This window comes from Oryctolagus cuniculus, chromosome 5, assembly GCF_964237555.1.
Source record: "Oryctolagus cuniculus chromosome 5, mOryCun1.1, whole genome shotgun sequence".
Classification (NCBI taxonomy): domain Eukaryota; kingdom Metazoa; phylum Chordata; class Mammalia; order Lagomorpha; family Leporidae; genus Oryctolagus; species Oryctolagus cuniculus.
The window spans coordinates 160,259,795-160,280,032 of NC_091436.1; the positions used below are offsets into that span (position 1 = coordinate 160,259,795).

General features: G+C 46.4%; 1 pseudogene; it reads right to left on the bottom strand.

Annotated features, from left to right (window-relative positions):
* Positions 1-19,153: 19,153 nt before the first annotated feature.
* LOC100356975 (mitochondrial import inner membrane translocase subunit Tim17-A pseudogene) lies at positions 19,154-19,874 on the bottom strand (annotated as a pseudogene).
* Between the last annotated feature and the right edge of the window lie 364 nt (positions 19,875-20,238).

Consider the following 20,238-nt stretch of genomic DNA (forward strand, 5'->3'; position numbering starts at 1 on the left):
TCTAGCAATGAAAGCAAACTTAGGGACGTACATTGGGCACCACAGAAATGCATGCACATACGAACGAACCACTGCAAGTTAAGTTGCTGTCTTGCACCAGCTTTGGCCTGGGTTTTTATTTGCTGCTTGCATTGTGGGTAAGATTGCTCCTGTTGCAGCATTTACAGTCGCTTCTTTGACCATGTTTGGTTTGGCAGTTAAGAAAAAAATCAACAGAAGGATTACATTTCAATGCACAACACCTAATCCTCAGGCAAATGATTTGTCCACGCTTAATGTAAAGTACTTAGGAGGTACTGTTTGATGTAAACACGAGTTCTCGTAAAATGGTGCCTGAGGTACAGTTCTTTAACTCGTAATGCCCTATTGGTGTTGGCCTGTACGTGTTGGCTACAAAGCCATTATGATAAAATATATCCTCTTTAGCCTGATAAAAAAGAAAATCAGAATATAGGACCCACACTAAGAGAAGAAGATACTGCAAAAGAGGAAGTCCCTGATGATGCTGTAATCGGCGTTGGGGACAAGCCAGCCAGTGCTTCTCCGAAGGGCCCCTCCCCACCGACTTAGAGGAGCATTGGTTTAAGCATTGCAGGCACTTCATTCTTCCCTCACATTAGGCTGAACCCAACTACCTTTAGCCGCTGCATTTGTGAAGTCTTTGTAACTGGGAAGGAGCAGTAGTGGATAGCAAGCACAAAGAAAGGTTAAAGGAAGCAAATAGAATTCCACCTGCCTTCAATAGCAGTCTCTACCCTCAAACATCCACTTGTTATAACCTTTTTTTTTTTTTTCCTGCAGGACCCTGTGCTGCTTGGAAGCATGCAAGGTTAATCATAGCAGGCAGAAAAATGCTCCGCATTTCAAGACGTAACATTCATCTTACAGCTCCACTAATGCGGGGCTGACAGGAAGTCACTTTGAACTTCCTTCCCGCCGCTCAGGTTCCCTGTGTGCTGTGAGATGCTTCTCCAAGTCCTGGAGGGTGATTGCTGTCCATGTGGTGTTGTAAGAATGATAGGCATATTTGCCATTACCCTCATCTGATCGAATGCTCATAAATCAGCAGAAAGTCCACCTCCATGCACTTCTCTCTGTCTCTGAAGAGCAGACATTCAGTCATAGCTCCATTCACCGTTCATCCGATGACTCATTCCAGAATACTGGTGATGGAGAGCCTTCTCTGTAATTGCAGCCTTGGCCAGCGCATGAAAAATCACAGGGTCTGAATTGAAGTGACTTGAATTTTTGGGTTCCTGCCTTATCCTGACTCATGTGTGACTTTTCAAGAGTAACAGAAGGGGCAGGAGTTTGGCCAAGAGGTTAAGATGCAGGTTTAGAAAACCCACATCCTGCATCTGAGTGCCTGGGTTCAATTCCTGGCTCCAGCTTTGTGTTAATGCTGGCTTGATTTGTTGGGTTCTTGCTACCCACATGGTCACCTGCATTGCATTTCCAACTCCCTGTTCCCTGTTGTGGGCACTTGGGGAGTGAACCAGTGAATGGGAATGCATTCTCTGTCTCTCAAAGAAATAAATTTGGGGCTGGTGCTATGGTTCAGGGAGTTAAAGCCTCGGCCTGCAGTGGTGGCATCCCATATGGGCATCGGTTCAAGTCATGGTGCTCTACTTCCTATCCAACTCCCTGCCAATGCACCTGGGAAAGCAGCAGAAGATGGCCCTAGTGCTTGGGGCCCTGCACCCATGTGGGAGACCTAGAGGAAGTTCCAGGTTCCAGAATTCAGCCTGGCTCTATCCTGGAGGTTGTAGCCATCTAGGAAATGAACCAGTGGGATGGACAATCTCTCTCGCTGTCTCTCCTTCTCTCTCTCTGTAACTCTGCCCTTCAGATAAATACATCTAAAACAAATCAATTAAATTTTAAAAGAAAAAATAGCAGGAGATGTCAGCTTTTCAATAAGATGCTATCTTTTTAAAATTTAGATGGCAGTCCTAATTTCTATCCTTTCCAGCAAGAGTCATTTGAAGAACAAGTCTTTGGAGTTTATTTTTTAATTATTATTATTTCTAATTTTGTTTGAGAAGCAGAAAGAGAGAGAGAGAGAGAGAGAGAGAGAGAGAGATCTCTTGCCTGCTGGGAACCAGGAACTCAATCTGAGGCTCCCATGTGGGTGGCAGGGACTCAACCACCTGTGCCAGCATCTGCCTCTCACTTTCATGAGCAGAGAGCCGGACTTAGAAACGGAGCTGGAACATGAACCAAGAAAATTCAGTACGGAATGCATGCAAGAGGCATCTTAACCACTGTGCCGAATCAGGTCTGCAGACTAAACCAGGAGCCATGTTTGAGCCATGTTTGAATTTTCCCAACCGGAACAAGTGAGACTTCCTGAGACCGTCCCTTTCAGAGTCAGGCTCCCACTCATGGAAAAGAGGGAAGCAGATTCCCTCCCTGGGTGGGAGGCAACCTGGAATGGGAGGTAAAGAGGAAAGAAGGAAAGTTTTTAGTGATTAGAAAGAGGAACTCCTGGGGCTGGCACGGTGGCGTAGCGGGTAAAGCTGCCACCCACAGTGCCGGCATCCCATATGGGCACCAGTTGAAGTCCCAGCTGCTCCACTTCCGATCCAGCTCTCTACTATGGCCTGGGAAAGCAGTAGAACATGGCCCAAGTCCTTGGGCCCCTGCACCCGTGTGGGAGACCTGAAGAAGCTCCTGGCTCCTGGCTTCAGATTGGCACAGCTCCGGCCGTTGCAGCCATCTGGGGAGTGAACCAGCAGATGGAAGACCTCTCTCTCTCTCTGCCTCTCCTTCTCTCTTCGTGTAACTCTGACTTTCAAGTAAATAAATAAAGCTTAAAAAAAAAAAGAAAAAGGAACTTTGCTCCTGCAATGTTTTCTTATCCCTGCTTATTTGTTATGTTTGGTATTCAGGAGTGAAACTGAAGTAATTCTCCTCTACCACCTCCTCGCCCCACACGAGTGGTGTTTGTGTTTACTCTGGAGTTCTTTGTTTTTTCTTTCTCTCTCTCTCTTTTTAAGACTTATTTATTTTACTTGAAAGTTAGAGTTACACAGAGAGAGGAGAGGCAGAGAGAGAGAGAGAGAGAGAGAGAGAAGTCTTCCATCTGCTGGTTCACTCCCCAATTGGCCACAACGGCCAGAACTACGCTGATCCGAAGCCAGGAGCCAGGAGCTTCCTCCAGGTCTCCCATGTGCGTACAGGGGCCCAAGGACTTGGGCCATCTTCCACTGCTTTCCCAGGCCACAGCAGAGAGCTGGATGGGAAGTGGAGCAGTCGGGACTCGAACTGGCCCCCATATGGGATGCCGGCGCTTCAGGCCAGGGTGTTAACCCATTGTACCACAGCGCTGGCCCCTGTTCTTTTTGTCTCTTAGCATTTTTATTTTTATTTATTTGAGAGTGAGAGCTAGAGTGATTGAGCTCCCATCAGCTGGCTCATTCCCCAGATACCTGCAACAGCAGGGACTGTACCGGACCAAAGCCAGGGGTCAGGAACTCCACCCTGGTCTCCCACATGGGTGACTGGGACCCAAGTACTTGAGCCACCACCTACTGAGTCCAACACATATCAGCAGGAAGCTGGAATTGGGAGCAGAGTTGGAGTCTGAACCCATGCACTCCAGTGTGGGACATGAGAGTTCTAGTAGGGTCTTAGCTGCTAACTCAAACACCAGCCCCAAATCTTTTCTCAATAGGCTCTAGGAAGCTTTGCATATTCTTGCACTGACTTGGAAGTTTGTTATTCCAGACACATTATCTCAGTTAAATGAAGGGAAGGGGTGGATTGGGTTTAGGATTTTTTTGCTTTCACACAGATTCCAGCTTTCAATACAAATGGTAGTTTTTCAAAAAGCTACTCCCTTCATTTCTGAAAACTTCAGAGGGATAGGAAGGGGGTTTGCTCTTTTATTCAGCTGCTTGGGATTTAGCATTGAGATCTCTTTTATATGAACATTAAAGTCACCTGTGTAGCTATTTTTTTTTTAATCAGGGAAAAAATCTCTGATTAAGAATTCAGAATACTTTTTGATGGTCAAGGACATATAAATAAGTGGGAAAAAATACAATTAGGAACCTGAGAAGGTACCTAGCTCTGCCCAGAATTATCTAGGTTATCAATATGAAATTTTTAAAAAGATTTATTTGAAAGGCAGTCACAGAGAGGCAGAGGGAGAGAAAGAGAGAGAGAGAGAGAGAGCGAGAGAGAGAGAGAGAGAGAGAGAGACCTTCCATTTGCTGGTTCACTCCCCAAATGGCCTCAATGGCTGGAACTGCACCGATCTGAAACCGGGAACCAGGAGCCTCCTCCAGGTCTCCCACATGGGTGCAGGGGCCCAGGGACTTGGGCTATCCTCCACTGCTTTCCCAGGCCATAGCAGAGAGTTGGATCAGAAGAAGAGCAGCTGGGACTTGAACTGGTACTCATGTGGCATGTTGGCACTGCAGGCGGTGGTCTCACTGGCCACGCCACAACACTGGCCCCTGTGAAACACTGTTGCTGTTGATATTTTAAAAACTTTTGCAAAAATTGTTTATTTATTTTAATCTACTTGACAGGCAGAGAGAGAGAGAGAATGAGATCTCTTCTACCTGTTTGTTCTCAAATGCCCACAGCAGCAGGGACTGGGCCAGGCCAAAGCCAGGAGTCTGTAGCTGGATCTAAGTCTCTCATGTGGGTAGAATGGGCCATCATCTTCTGCCTCCCAGTGTGCACACTGGCAGGAAAGTGGATTGGAAGCCTAAGCAAGACTTGATTCCACACAGTCTGATATGGAATGTGGGTGTTCCAAGCAGAGGCTTAACTGGCTGGGCCGCAGTGACTATCCTTGAATTTCTAACATGCTTTTACTCTCCGGTAATATAAATTTGCCTCTAGAATTTTGAAGTAGATTCCCTTTCTGGGTGGCTATATTCTGAGGGTCATTGGTGGCATTTCTCTGCAGTCAGTCATTGCCTATGTCCAGATGTCTATTGTTGTCTTCAGTGGGGACAGAGGCGGAGGAGGAGGCCCACGATGATGCTCTAAGGATTTTCTGGGGTTATGGGGCGTTGGCCTTTTGAGCACTTCAATTTGGCTTGTCCTATGACTATGGCTTTTCTCATGGCACTTGCAGAGGGAGGACAGAGTACCATTTCCGCTCTTCACTGTTTTCACCAGGGAGATACTTAAGTCTGCAGAAGGGAGCGCACATCTATAAGGCTGCTGGGGACCTGCTGGAACTGGGCGAAGGGTGCAGTGGTGAGGGGATGCCTCTGCATTTGGTTGGGAGGGAGAGAATCCAGATTGTTGGGTAAGGTCTCCTTTGGTTCCAAACAGGTGCCAATGAGCAATTTCAAGGTGCCGAGCGGTATGAGATCAACGAGAAGATGTTCTTAGCTGGGGCTTGTGTGGTTCAGTCTGCGACAGTGGGTTGCCTCAATTTCACCCCAACCTGTTTGTCCTAAATTTAGAATTATTGGGACAGAGGCAGAAAAACAGGAGTTAGATGCTTGAAATACCCAATAAAAGAATCTTAGTTGTTGCTGTTTTATTTATTTATTTTTTTCAGGAAAGTTCCACTGTACATGTTTCCTGAATTCTCTCTCTCTAAAGATTTATTTATTTATTTGAAAGAGTTACACAGAGAAAGAAGGAGAGGCAGAGAGAGAAGAGAGAGAGAGAGGTCTTCCATCCACTGGTTCACTCCCCAGTTGGCTGCAACAGCCGGAGCTGAGCTGATCCAAAGCAAGGAGCCAGGAGCCTTCTCTGGGTCTCCCACATGGGTGCAGAGGCCCAAGGACTTGGGCCATCTTCTACTGCTTTCCCAGGCCACAGCAGAGAGCTGGCTTGGAAGTGGAGCAGTTGGGACTTGAACTGGCACCCATATGGGATGCTGGCATTGCAGGCAGTGGCTTTACCCACTATGCCACAGCGCCGGCACCCTGCATTTTCTAACATCTAAATAGCTCTAAAACCTGTCCCTTCACCTCTATCCATGGACACCATCATTTCTCCCCTGAGCTTGGAAAGGAGCTGCCTGGTCACTACCTTGTTTCCCTGAAGACAATGTAATTCAAGTTCTCAACGAACCTGCTTAACCTCCTTTTCGATGCTCTCCATTGTCCTTAGGACACAATTAAATGCTTTCTTCAGAGGTTTAGCGGGCACTCTGCATGGTGATGTCAGGGACAGCACGCCTTTTGGGGACTGGTCTTCCACTCAGTTTCTGTGCCCCGTCTGTGGACATCTTGCCACCTCTTTGGCAAAAGGGCTCAGCTCCTCCCTGTCCATCTGCTTGCAGCACTTCTAGCCTGGTCACCCCCTCTGAAAGGGAACCCTCCCCCAGTAGGCCACATCAGTTCCTTCAGTTGATTTCCAGTGATACCCCTGTGATCAGCATCTCAGGATGCCGACCTGGTTTTAACAGCCTGTGAGGTTTGGTCTCCCCAGAAGACTAGCAGGCTCCATGGAGGGCACGTGCTCCATCCAAGTTTCCGAATGCAGAGGAAGTCCAAAGGGCTGGTGACCACCAAGTTCTTTATCCATCAAGGATCCATAATGTTCCAGAAAACCTGGGATTTACCTCACAGATCCAAGGGCGAACTGGAATTCCCCTTCTGCAGTGTTTTTGTCAAGAACCAAAAAAAAAAAAAAAAAGAACTAATTAGATCAAACAGGCAGCTATCCCTTTGATGTCTCCCCACCACCACCAACCCCTCATATATGCTAATAGGTTTCAGAAGAGGAAAAGGCCAAAAGACAAACCCAGGTATATTTGGCCTTCCCTAATCAGGAGATAATAACAGCACTCTTTATTTTTATTGTTATTATGATTCAAAATGAACTCAACATCAACTCTGATCCCGGTATGTAAGGAATGTGGAGCTGGCCTGGGAGACAGCATTCTCTGAAGAGTCAATAGAATAGGTTACCAGTGAGGGAATGGGTGGGTGAGCGAAACCCTCAAAAGGGAAGGGAGTTGGGAAATAGATGTAGAAGGTTGTTTTCAGTCATCGCCATCCTTGGGGCGTACCATGACCTTTCCCTCCTGTGGTAAATCTCTTCCGTTCTGGAATATTTCTCACCTGGAGCCACACGTGGGGACGTGTACTGAGCTGAGAGTAAACAAAGCCCTGGCCACGTGTGGGCACCAGGCAGGTGCACAAGCTATGCCAATAGTGTGTGAGATTTGCTGCGATGGAGGCAGCCCAGGTTTTGAATGGAGAGCAGAAAAGAGGTCAAATGTCTGGCAAGGTCTGCGATGGGGCATGGGGGTGTGCGGCCAGGGGAGACTTCTCGGGGGTGGCGATACCTAGTTAGACCTAGAGGACAAGTGAGGCTTGGAGAGACAGGCAGGCGGGAGCCATGTGGCCTTGAGAACAGTGTCTTACACAAGAGATGTGCATTACTGAGTGTTGCACAGAATGTATCTACTGTAACAGTAGGTCAGGAACATGTGGCCGGCATTCGGTACAGCTGTTAGGACACCTGTTTCCCAGAGTGCCTGGGTTTGAGTCCCAGCTCTGCTGCCAATTCCAGCTTCCTGTTGACGTCTCTGGGAGGCAGCAGATGATGGCGCAAGCAGTTAGGTAACGGCTACTCACATGGAAGAACTGACTCAGTTCTGGGCTCCTGCCTCTGACTGATGCAGGCATTTGGGAGAGTGAACCAGTGGATGGGAGACCATTCTGTGTCTCTGCCTTTCAAAAAACGAAATTAATCAAAAATTAAAAGAAATTAATGAATATGTGAGGTCGGCAAAATCAATCCATATAGTCACCGCTTGATATCTGGCAGGGTTTGATTCCAGGACCCCCTACGCACTGTGCAGACACTCAAGTCCCCCATGTAAGCTGGTGTAGTATTTGAATGTTATATGCACATCCGCTGATGGGCTTTAAATCATCTCTCTGTCATGCAATGTGCATGCTATGTAAATAGTTATCCTATATTGTTTAGGGAATAATGTCAAGTAAGATCGTGCCCCCCCCCCTTTTTTTTTACAGGCAGAGTGGACAGTGAGAGAGAGAGACAGAGAGAATGGTCTTCCTTTGCCATTGGTTCACCCTCCAATGGCAGCCGCGGCCGGCGCACCACGCTGATCCGAAGCCAGGAGCCAGGTGCTTCTCCTGGTCTCCCATGGGGTGCAGGGCCCAAGCACTTGGGCCATCCTCCACTGCACTCCCTGGCCACAGCAGAGAGCTGGCCTGGAAGAGGGGCAACCGGGACAGAATCTGGTGCCCCGCCCGGGACTAGAACCCGGTGTGCCGGCGCCTCTAGGCAGAGGATAAGCCGGCCCTTTTTCTTGAACATTTCCTATCTGTGGTTGGCTGACTGTGCAGACTTGGAACCCACAGATACAGAATGCTGTGCTCCATATAAAACCAGCAACCAGGCCTCCTCTGATGGCTCCACGGTGTCTGATTGGATGCTGAGGGTTTCATAAGGCTGTAAGCTTTCTGCCAGCCCTGTACTGACCCCATGGAGACGTGCTATGATCAAAGCAGATCTTTCAATAGACTGATCTCTCCTTGGAATCGGTCACATGCAGCGCAGTTCCCCTGGGCCAGTGGCGGCCTGCCTCCTTCCCGGCTGACTCTCATCATTTTTAGAAGGCATATCTGGCTGTCCTGCCTCAGGCCGGCTGTGGTTCTGGCCTGCTTGCTAGCCATCCTGGAGGGTGTTTGTGCCAGCCCCTTTCTACCTGGTCACCTGCTGAACACCTGCAGGCGCCTTTCACAAAGACCTTTTGCCTTGAAGTAGGTATTTCCCGCTGCACAGTTGTCGCATGGGTTTATGGGGATCCGACACAGAGACTGGTGTTTCTTTCTCTTCTTTCTTTTCCTGGTGACATTCTTTCTTGTTGCCTCCCTCAAAGGGCACCAAGAAAAGAACTGAAGAATATGAAAAGTGATAGCCCGATCTTTGTGGACATGCTACAGTCGTAATATGATAAAAGAAAAAGGGGAGGAAGACAGAGGAGAGAGAGAGAGAGAATGAAGTCAGAGGAGCAGGGCTCTGAATTTAGAAAGCTTGCTGTGCTCTCTGGATCTGATTTGGTCGGAGAATGCAAGCATCAGATAAAAATAACAAGTCACACAGTAGAGGACAGATCTCCGGCTTCTCCTGCGCCTGGGGCTGCACATGCCCAGTGCGCGCCTCTCTGGTGGAGAAGCTGAGCCGCATTCCCCAGCAGAAGGCCGGAGTGAGAAAGGGCCTGTGTTTGATGTATGAGCTTTGGCTGGCTGTCGTGAGTCACCCCAGAACTAGCTGCAGGCAAAACAAAAATCTTTTGTGATTAATTAGAAAAACTGGACAATTATGAATTGACTGCACACAGCCAGGGTATGGTAATATAAATAGTAATGACTCCGGCGCAGCCTGATGAACGCTCTGTGTTTGCATGAGATCACTGGAGAAAGGCAAAAATTTTAACATGGAATCCTTAGAAATAGGATGATTCCTGATATTTGACCATCTGGGGGTCTTGATCAAGACACCGCTGACACCTTCCAAAGGGTTCTCCTTGGCTTTGCTTCTATGCCCTTCCTCACACGGGCCTCTGTGCCAAATTAATTGTTCTATTCTTTCTTTCATTCCTTTTAATTGAACCCAAACATCCCTTTCAGCGGCCTTAGGAAATTGCTCACATCTTTTGCTAACCTCCCTGCCAGCGCGCAGACTTGTTGGCTGGTTATTTTGCCCTTTTAGGGCTTTGGCATTCACTGTAACACTCTTCAGAGGCCCGGGACACAGATATCATTTTTATTCTAGAGGACTTGTTGGTTTTTTTTCCTCCCAGGGAAGAGGGAGCCGCCTTAAGTGTGCTGTTTTATCAGGGACAAGAGACATCAGGGTATTACAGGGAGTTATTAAGCGAGTGATTTATTCTGTTTGGGAACCATAAAGGAGAAAGATCTTCACACTACGAGAAAGAGCAAAGCTTTTGAAAACCCAGGTTGCAAAGCTCTGCTTCTCAACATGATGTAATCTTGCCCTCCCATCTCCCAGTACCACTCCCCTCCTCACCCACCGCGGCCCAATGCAGAACCAGTGCCTTCCACTTAGTGAGGGTGGGGAGGGGAAGATGGTTGCTTTTCAATGAAGTTCACAATGAAAAATAATTAAACCCTGACAGCGCCTGCAAATGTCAAAATACAAATGTCCTCCCGTGATCATTTTTTAACCACTGGGGTAAGCAAGTTATCCTTTGTCCTGGGGCACAATGTGTGGCCAGCCATGGTCAGAGCGGAAGAGTCACAAAAAAAAAAAAAAAAAATGCCATCTCGCTGCTCTCTTTCCCGGCACCTACCCCACTTGGAGAAAACATCTTCCAGACTTTTGAAATGTGGTTTCTGCCAGGCAATTAACTCGTCTTAACCTGCATTCTGCATCCCCCAGTGCCTTTGCTGGGCCTCTGCACTCGCCAGCGTTCACATTGTTTTCTATTATTATTCAAGCAGCGCCGCCTCAGTAGTAAACCCATTGACCATTCAATCAGAGCAGTAGCTGCTGTGGATAATTAAAAGTTCCCAACCTCTTGCCCCAAGGCCAGGCCAGAGCCAGTCAGAGAGGAGCCAGGTCCCGGCTGCTCAGGGACCAATCGATCAGCTGATTAACCCTTCTCACTGATTGGTTAGAGCTGATTGCATCTCCAGTAAAGAAATCTGCTCAGGCCCTCGGGCACAAAGGGCAGCTATCCATCCAGGGTAGCTGAGCTCTCCCCCACCCCACCCCCCACCTCGGTCACTGTCCTTTGACAGAATAAAGGGGGAAAAAAAGAGGTGAACTCCTCATGCCAGGTCTTACAGATCTTATCTCCCCCTGGACTATCTCTGCTTTTATTTCTAAAAGAAAAGATCCCCAACCTGGCAGTTTCTGCTGTTTATAGCACAGGAAACGATGCATTCTTTTCAACCCCAGGGTCCCCTGGGTTAGAAAGCACTGCAGATGCACCTTTAATATCAAATGGGTCCCTGGACTGGGTGCTTTTTGACCCATCTGCTCTTTTGCTGGGTTTGCGTTTTGTTCGCCGGTAAATATTGAACAATCTGTCGTTTGTGGGGCTTACCTCTTGGCTCTGTAAGAAACACATCCTGTATTGGAAAGGGTGTATTTAAAAAAAAAATTATTCCCTGGCTTCTGTCTTTGCGGGGAGTAGCTGAGATGCTATCGGACAGGGGTGGGGACGAGGCCATCCTGAGTGATTCGCCTGGTTTTCTTAGAGACTGATTTCTGCGAGTTGGTGGGCGCATGGGACAGGGGGATCCCCTGTGAACACATCAGCTCTGTGGGTCCCAGGTCTCTCATTCTCTCTGTGGCCAAGAGGAGAAGAGTGAAATTCTGCAAAGCTGACTCTGCAACTATTATCCTTGCCTCCCATCTTCAGAAAGGCCAGGCTCTGGCTGACGTCAGAGGCGGCTCTCTGCGTGGAAGATGCTGGCTCCAGCAGAGAGCTCGTCGGGTGCCTGAGTACAAAATGCAGCCCCCGGGTTGGCAAACAAATGTTTCCCAAAACGCTCAGGTTCTGCTCTTATTTGGAGAAACTTTTCCGTGAAAGTGCAGGAACAGAAAAGGAGGACGTGGTTCCAGGAACCAAATTATTCATCACCTTAACTCTGAAACTGGTGGCGACAAAGACTGATCTTGGGTCCTACCAAGGGGGTCAGGCACCTGGAGTGTGACTTTGTTCTGGGAACCCTCGTGGGAGTGGGGTTCAGGGACCTGGACTCTGGGAGTGGTGATAGGCACTGTGGCCCAGGATTTTTCTACTCCCAGGGATCAGCTCCTGCCAGCAGGTGTGCAGCATTCTTGGAAAAGAGTTTCTGAGGCCCTAAAAGGAGGAAAAAGTATTACAGGAACACTGAGAATGACAGTGCTATTTTCATTCTTAGGAGACCCAAGGCAATCAGAAATTATGTGACACTGACTTATTTCTTAGCATCTCAGTGGCCTAAATCTCCTTGTCTTAAAGTAAGTTTATTACAGCACACACACATGCACAGATTTTTTTAAATGCCCTCACAATTAATTTAATTTTGAAGACATACATTTCTGAAATCAAAGCCGAATTTGTCAAAATTATGTGTAGATCAGATCTGCAGGCCATTACAGGAACAGAAGGCATGGCCAAACCTAAGAGGCAGGGGATAAAAGCATGGAGCCCATTAATTCAGTCATTATTTAGTGAGAACTTAATTACGTGATGCTGTTACATATAATCTAGAAAATAATGCAAATACCTATTCTTGATCTGCTCAAGGCTCACAGTATGATCTGTCTTATAAGAGTTAATTATGAAAATGCCATGACATTTTAATGATATTGGAATTTAAGATATTTGAATCAAGTGTTTCAACTTGACACTATTTTTCTGTGTAAGATTTCTGTGCCACAGAGAGGAAAGGTAGCAAGTAAAAATGAATAATGTAGTACTTTATAACGTTTTGTGCCTAAAAAAAATAAAATACATATCTTTGGGAAACTGAGTAGTTTATGATTCGTAAGATACCTAAAAACATGTTGATGTACCTCTATGGTTTTGAGGTTATTGTGCAGAAATTTTCCAAGACCATTATGTTGTGCATAATTTTTGTATTATTCTATAATTCTTCTTTCATTTCAAAGGGAATGTGATATCATAAACTGTAAAAGCAAACTGTAACATTTTATTTAAAAGCAGGGTTAGGTTATTTAAAAGCAGTTCTCTTGTCCTGAGAAGTTAAATCTAGCCTGTATGAGGGTACTGCAAATGTGCAAGGAAAAATAGAACTAAACGATAACTTTACTTTGGAGCTGAAGAAAAAAATTCAAAATTCATGTTTAGTATTTTCCTGATATGCATTTTCCATGAACTGCTTGAAGATCCTTCCCAGGCCAGGAATTTCAAAACTTTTTTGCACCAAAATAAATTTATCTTTTATTCTGTTTTTCTTGAGCTTTTTGAAGCGTCCTCGAAGTGTTTCTGAATATGGAAGCCACACGGTCACGCCGTTCACAGTGTGGGCAAAGAAGCATCAGACCAAACCCAGGTAGGATTCCTGGAGGCAAACACTGGAATCCAAAACCATTTTCTCTGTGGGAAAAACAGAGACCACAAAATACACCTATTTACCATCTGCAGCTGCAGTTCCCTTTCGGGATGTGTTTATTTTCCAAAGAAAGCTGATAAAACCACTGACTATGTTACATGTGTGAAATGAATATAACTGATTTTGTTATAAAGCACTTCTGTGCAGTGCTCAGAAATGACCCAGTGGTTAACAAACGGGATACGGAGGTGAAGGGGTTCAAACACCTGGAACTGACACTCAGTTTGCCTTCCTCTACTCTTTTTTTTTTCTTTTTTCCTTTTTGGAAGTTTTTCTAAAGTACCCAAGAAATCATGCCAAGAATCTGCACATCCAAGTATCAAAACTCATTTTATATGTGGGTATTTCAAGAAGTTCATGGAAAAATGGAATTAAAGATAAGTTTACGTTGAAATCCACACTGTTTTTTTGTAATACATGTTTTACATGAACTTTTCGAAGGCTTCTCATGTGCATGGATTTCCAAATTTTTGCACTAAATTTATCTTTTATTTATTTTTTAAAGATATTTATTTATTTATTTGAAAGAGTTACAGAGAGAGGTAGAGACAAAGAAAGAGAGAGAGAGAGAGAGAGAGAGAGAGAGAGAGAGGTCTTCCACCCGCTGGCGCACTCCCCGGATGGCTGCAATGGCCAGAGCTGTGCCGATCCGAAGCCAGGAGATAGGAGCTTCTTCCAGGTCTCCCATGTGGGCACAGGGGCCCAAGGACTTGGGCCATCTTCCACTGCTTTCCCAGGCCATAGCAGAGAGCTAGATTGGAAGAGGGAGTAGCTGGGACTAGAACCTGCGTCCATATGGGATGCCGGCGCTTCAGGCCAGGGCTTTAACCCGCTGTGCCACAGTGTCAGCCCCTCTTTTATTTATTTTTTAAAAGTGTATTTATTAAAGTGGCAGTGAGACAGACAGAAGGAAAGAGAGAACAAGAGAGAGCGAGTTTTTTTTTTTTTTTTTTTTTTTGACAGGCAGAGTTGGACAGTGAGAGAGAGAGACAGAGAGAAAGGTCTTCCTTTTCTGTTGGTTCACCTCCCAAATGGCGGCTGTGGCTGGCGCACCGTGCTGATCCGAAGCCAGGAGCCAGGTGCTTCTCCTGGTCTCCCATGGGGTGCAGGGCCCAAGGACTTGGGCCATCCTCCACTGTACTCCCGGGCCACAGCAGTTCTTATCTGTTGGTTCATTCTCAATGTGCCCATAACAGCCTGGGCTGGGCTGAGGCTGGGGCTGGGAACTCAATCCAGGTCCCCATATGAGTGGCAGGAACCCAATTACCTGAGCCATCACCGCTGCCTCCTAGGGTCTATTTTATTTTATTTTTTAAAATGTTTTTAAAGATTTATTTTATTTATTTGAAAGGCGGAGCTACAGAGATAAAGCAGGAGAGACAGAGCTCTTCCATCTGCTGGTTCACTCCCCAAGTGGCCTCAACCGCCAGGGCTGGCCAGGCAGAAGCCAGGAGCCAGGAGCTTCATCGGGGTCTGCTAAGTGGATGCAGGGCCCAAGTACTTGGGCCATCCTCTGCTTCTTTTCCAGAGAGCTGGATGGGACTCAAACAGGGCCCGTACGGAATGCTGGTGTCTCAGGCTGGTGTCGTGGGCGGTGGTTTACCAGCTGCGCCAGGGTCCACTGTAGCTGTAGTCAGGAGTCAGAGGTGGGTATTGAACACAGGCATTTTGATGTGGAGCACCCTCATCTTAATCCCTAGGCCGAACACCTAAATCCTAAATTTCTTTTATTTTAAATTTATTTATTTGAATAGCAAAGAGAGAAAATTTATATTTTAATTGCATTTTCCATGACCTTTTGGATTCCTCTCGTACAGAAACCTGTGAAACCGAACAAGCTTCGCTGCTCATTGTTTTCAGTGGCAACTGCGCGCTCCTATTAATTCAGAGTATAAGAGATGCAAGTGGTCCCCAGTTTGGGTTTGTGAGAAAGCATTATGCACCGACATCCAACAAAACGGTTCAAACATTTTTATCTCAAAGCCCCAGATATGGGACACGCAATAATAAAAGTGCGCCCTGTGCACAAATTTTCTTTTTGAACAGGCCAGAAGGCTATGTTTGGCTTTTGCTGTCTCAGGCTGCTTAGAAATTCCTAATGAGCAAACTATAGTGTTTAACAGTAAAATATGGTTATGGCTCTTAAATGCGGGCTACATTTAACAACCGTATATTGATTTTTTCTTGTAATTTCATTTCCACGAACATTTCTGGTTTCTTAATTAGTAGCCTTTTAGAGAGAGATTTACCATTCTCTCCTTCAGAGGACTCAACATGCCCCTGCCAGGGAGGGCGCGGGCCACACACTCCGTGTGCGTGCGCACATGCTCACGGCTCGCCCTGCCCCTACCGACACGATTAAGACGCAAACAGCATCGGTGAGCCTGGTGACAAAACTCAACAATTTCCAATTGCACACTCACCCTGTAACGGGAAGAACTGTTTACCCCATGTTCCTTATTAAAGTGAAGTATTTTATTTAATGAGCATGACTCATGCAAGGTGTTCCCATAAATCATCGGCTGGTTTACAAACTCAATAACTAGGCTTCCTGCTATAACTAGGCGGTGCACACCTTAAATTATTAACACGCCAGGGCCTTAAGGCAGATCTTTGATGATGATGATATAAACACTGTGAAGACAAGGTACTCTCTCAGCAAAAGATTATTGGCTCTAATTACCATTTACCACAGGAAAAAGAAAAGAAAAGACAATAAAATATGGGGGAGAATTTAAATCTAAGATTTAATTTTATGAGACGCTTTAAACGCTCCTCCCCCACGTTTTTCCCTTTCTTTGCTTTCTTGTTTTCTTCTGGGCTGCTGGTGTATAATGATAGCCCCATGGTTGGCTAACCTTAAAAGGATGACAGTTGCTAAGAGGAAAGGAGGGAAAAGGAGCAGAGCTATTATGCACGTTCTCTGAATTGCGATGGAAAAAGGCCAGAGGGAAGAGAAGATAAAAATACACCGGGAAAAAAAATAATCCCTGCTTTGTTTTCATGTATATGCGTAATAAAAAAGGTTAAAGGACTAATATGCCCCACTCCAGTCATTTGGGTTAGTAAACTAGAACTTGAGGTCAGCGTCTTAAAAGGAGTCATTTGCTCTTAATATGTGCTTGTGTTTCAGGGCATTCTGACGGTGCGGCTGTTGGGAGAACCGAAAGCGGTCTAGGTGATAAGTGAGCGAGAATGCAGCACCAGGACACGTGGATCAATATCACGTGAGTGACATGTGTGTCCTTTCTGGGGGTGTGGAAGGTGCACAGACCAGCGTGGGGAAGAAGAGAGAAGATCTCTCGGAACCGCGAGCAGCGCCTGGGACAGAACCAGGGCTGGGAAAAGCGGCTTAGTGTAGCTTCCTGCTGTCAGGGCTTTTGTCTCCTCTTCCCCAGCGGTTTTGCATATTTCTCATTTCAGAAACTGACTCTCTGTTCGGGTCATTGTTTCTGCGGACTTGGATTGCCGGCTCAGGTTTCCCCTGGAGGACTCCAAGCTGTCATCTAATACTTATTGATGGAGTCGCAGAACGCAGGAGTTGGAAGGGACTTGAGCAGTGACTGCTCCCTTCCTCTTGCAGGTGTGAGGGCTTCGTCCCTGGAGGGTGGAGTCCTTTGGCCCACGGCACCTCCTCCAGGTCCACAGTCTGCTTGAGGGTGGGCCTCAAACCAGGGGGTTGCCCTTCAGAGCTTATCTCCCAATCACAGCAAAGCGGTCAGTGATTGGGTCATTCACTATCAGTCGCATCATAAAATAGGTGGCACTGATTACTGTATAATCTAATAAAACTGCTAAAATATGACCAGAATGCAGGGGAAAAAACCAACAAGCCTGTGATAGACTATTATTTTTTATTTCAAAAGCTTTCCTAGGATTTTAGGATGATGATATAGGAATGGAATTGGTTCCTAGGGACTGGCATTGTGGTGCAGTGGAGTAGTGGAGTCCCCAGGTGCTCTGCTGTTGTTTTAGCTTCCTGCCTATGCTCCTGGGAAAGCAGTGGGAGATTGCCCACGAGCTTTGGCCCCCGTGGGGAGACCTGGATGGAGTCCCTGGCTCCTCCTGGCTTCCGCCCCATCTAGCCCGGGATGTTGCAGCCATCTCGGGGAGTGAATCAGGGGATGGAAGATCTCTCTTTGTTTCTGTCTCTCCCTTCTCCCTGTTCCTCTGCCTTTCAAACAGACAAGCACACCAATCTTTTAAGAAAAGAATTTGCTGCAAAGCACTGCTTTCTCCATTATTTCTTGACGGTCACCATCTGCTTTGTGCACCCATCACGCATTCTTAGAGTGTGGAGGGACAGCAGGTGGGGAGGCATCGCAGGCACTGGGAGTCCTGTGCACCTGTGCTTGCTTCTGCACCTGGTAGAGATGCTGAGTGAGGTTATCACCCCACGCTGTGACCCTATTATAGCCCAGATCAGATTCTGCTGCAGAGCAGTACCCTCAGGTCAAGTGCATTGAGCCCTCTTTCCCCTGAAGAGCCAAAAGTGAATCTACATGCAAAATGAAAGACAAGCAATGCCTTTCGCTATTTTGGAGAAATACCCAGTTACCTCTCTCTCTGGTCACTTTGTCCCTGTCCATGTTGGGTCACCTGCTTGGGACTGGAAGCCTGACAAATCGAAGTCTCTGGCCTCTCAGGAGGCTCAGACCAGTCTGCAGATTTGCCGGGAGTCAGGGTGTCGGCAAATTCCATTTGGGGTGGTATCCCCCACCCCGCCGTAATGATTGCACGAGGGGCATCCCAAAACTTTTTGGATCGGCTTATTTTTCTCGTTGCAAAGAAGGAGAATGTCATTTGGCCTTTTTTCATTAGTAATTGTTATAATCCACCCTCTTAGTTGTATTCTACTTCATAGGTAACCATAATAGATGTTGAGAGAAATAGTTTTTATATGTGGTGTGTATTTAAAAAAACCCCATAGGATTCTTTGGGGATGGTCGAGCGGGCACACATTGTTATTTTGTGGGAGACCATGAAATATATAAATGCTATAACAGGGCAGAAGACCTGAAATTAAGTTGTTTGTATATCGGTAGGAAATCTTAGCACGCACTGTTCATTGCAAAACACGAAATTTACACATCAAGACCATTTCATGCCCTCTGCCTTGGGCCGATTGTAATGCAAAAGCCACAGTTGGAACCTAGTCCCTGAGCTGGTTTTTTAAAAGGGGCCTGGCCCCAGGGTGAGTTGCCCCAGCTCTCTCCAGCCTCTGTGTCTGGGTTCTTTGCAGTGATCGCCTGGGGCAGAGCCCGGCTGCTGGCCCTGGCTGGCCTCACTCCCAGGGGTCGACCCAGGGCTTCGTAGTGGGCCCTCATCAATCTAACCCAGGGAGGGGGAACTATGGAGGAAAGTGTGTGTGTGTGTGTGTGTGTGTGTGTGTCTGTTCCAGAAGCCCAAGAGCAGGAGCCACCGCCTGGTGAATTCCAAACCCCCAGATCCTCAGACCCCAGAGGCCCGGAACCCTGACCCCACTCTGCAGTTCAGAGATGGAGCCCAAGCTGCCCCATGTCATTTTTCCAGAATGTTGTGCAATCGAGGGTCATTTGTTACAGGACTCTTACTTAGAGAACTCTTCTTGTTTTAAAATTCAATTTCATTTTATTTCAAAGGCAGTGCCTGCATATGCAGTACTGTTCAGACATGTAAAAGTACATGAAGATATTCCTTTAAAGAAAGCAACATTGTGATCATGCTCTATATTCTGAGTTTTCATTTTCTTTCTCTCTCTCTTTCCTTCTTTCTTCCTCTCTCTTCCTTCCTTTTCTCTCTCTCTTTTCCAGGAGCTTTTGAATAACACAAGGCACCAGACCAGGCAGAGAAGTCCCCAGAAAACGATGGGCCACTACTTGCCCTTTGGTCCTTTGTCTTCTAAGCACCTATATTCTCTTTTTAACGCTGGGAGTTTTTAATTTTGGTCACAAATGCAATCCAAGTGTGGAATAAATGAATGTCTTATCTTTTAATACTTCACATGTTCCTTTAAGTAGGAAAATTGCTCAATGTCTCTTTGTAGCCTGCTTGGCCATGGCTGTCCTGCCTACGGCTTACAAAGCCTGAAGCTTGGTCTTCTGCAATTCTTGACCTGCAGTTCACTCTGTTGAAGAAATCCCGGGAGACAAGTCCTGCTGATACTGTCGGTAGTCTCCAAATAGCGAGGACGGTAACTGGGTTGAAGGCAAACTGAGGACCACTGGGAAGCTGTGCACGTGCAAATCTCGTCAACAAGATTCCAGCTCCTTCCATTAAAGCTGGGAGAGAGAATGCCACCCCTGCAGCCGTCCCTACCATGGCCTCTGGTCCATTTCTCGCTGCCAGGATGGCTCCTGTTGGAGCACCACTTGTGATGGAGTTCCAGGGGTCTCTGTCCCTCTGACTTGAGCCATACTAGGGTCAATCATGGAAAACAGACCTCCCCAAACTGCTAAGCTACCTGCCAATCATGGAACCCTGTCTTTTTTTTTTCCCCAAACAACCTTTTATTTAAGGTATACAAACTCTATGCATTTCATAAATACAACTTTAGAAACATAGTGATTCTCCCTACCATACTCACCCTCGTATCCTTCTTCCTCCTCCCTCTCCTGTTCTCATTCTTATTTTTTACTAAGATCTATTTTCAATTAACATCATAGAGGAGCCCTGGTTTTAATGGCTGTTGGACTCCCACCTAGGCTGTGATCTACTCCCACTGGAACACTGTGAAAACCTTCCATTGCTTGAGAGATACCACTGCCCAAGGTACCCATTGTGAAGCCCACCACAGTCATCCACAAGTCTCCAGGGGCAAGGCTCCCAAGCCTACTCCTCCATCTTGACCCCAGTGATGAAACTATTTTTTATAATAATGGACCCTTTAGACATAAACCAGAGAAATAGTATATGATTGACTTTTTGTGCACAGCACTCAGTTTTAGCAGTTTTTTTTTTTTAATTTATACCTTGTTTATTTCTCTTTTAATATTTTCAGGCAATTCCCAGATGTCATATCATCTCCTTGTACACATTTCCATTGCATTCTGCTTTTTAAACTTGTGATAAAATATGTGCATCTTAAATTTTGTCATTTTAACCAATTTTAAGTTTACAGTTCACTGGCATTAAGTGTATGCATGACTGGACACCCATTGCCACCATCCATCTACAGAACTTCTGTTTTGCAAAACTAGAGCACTGC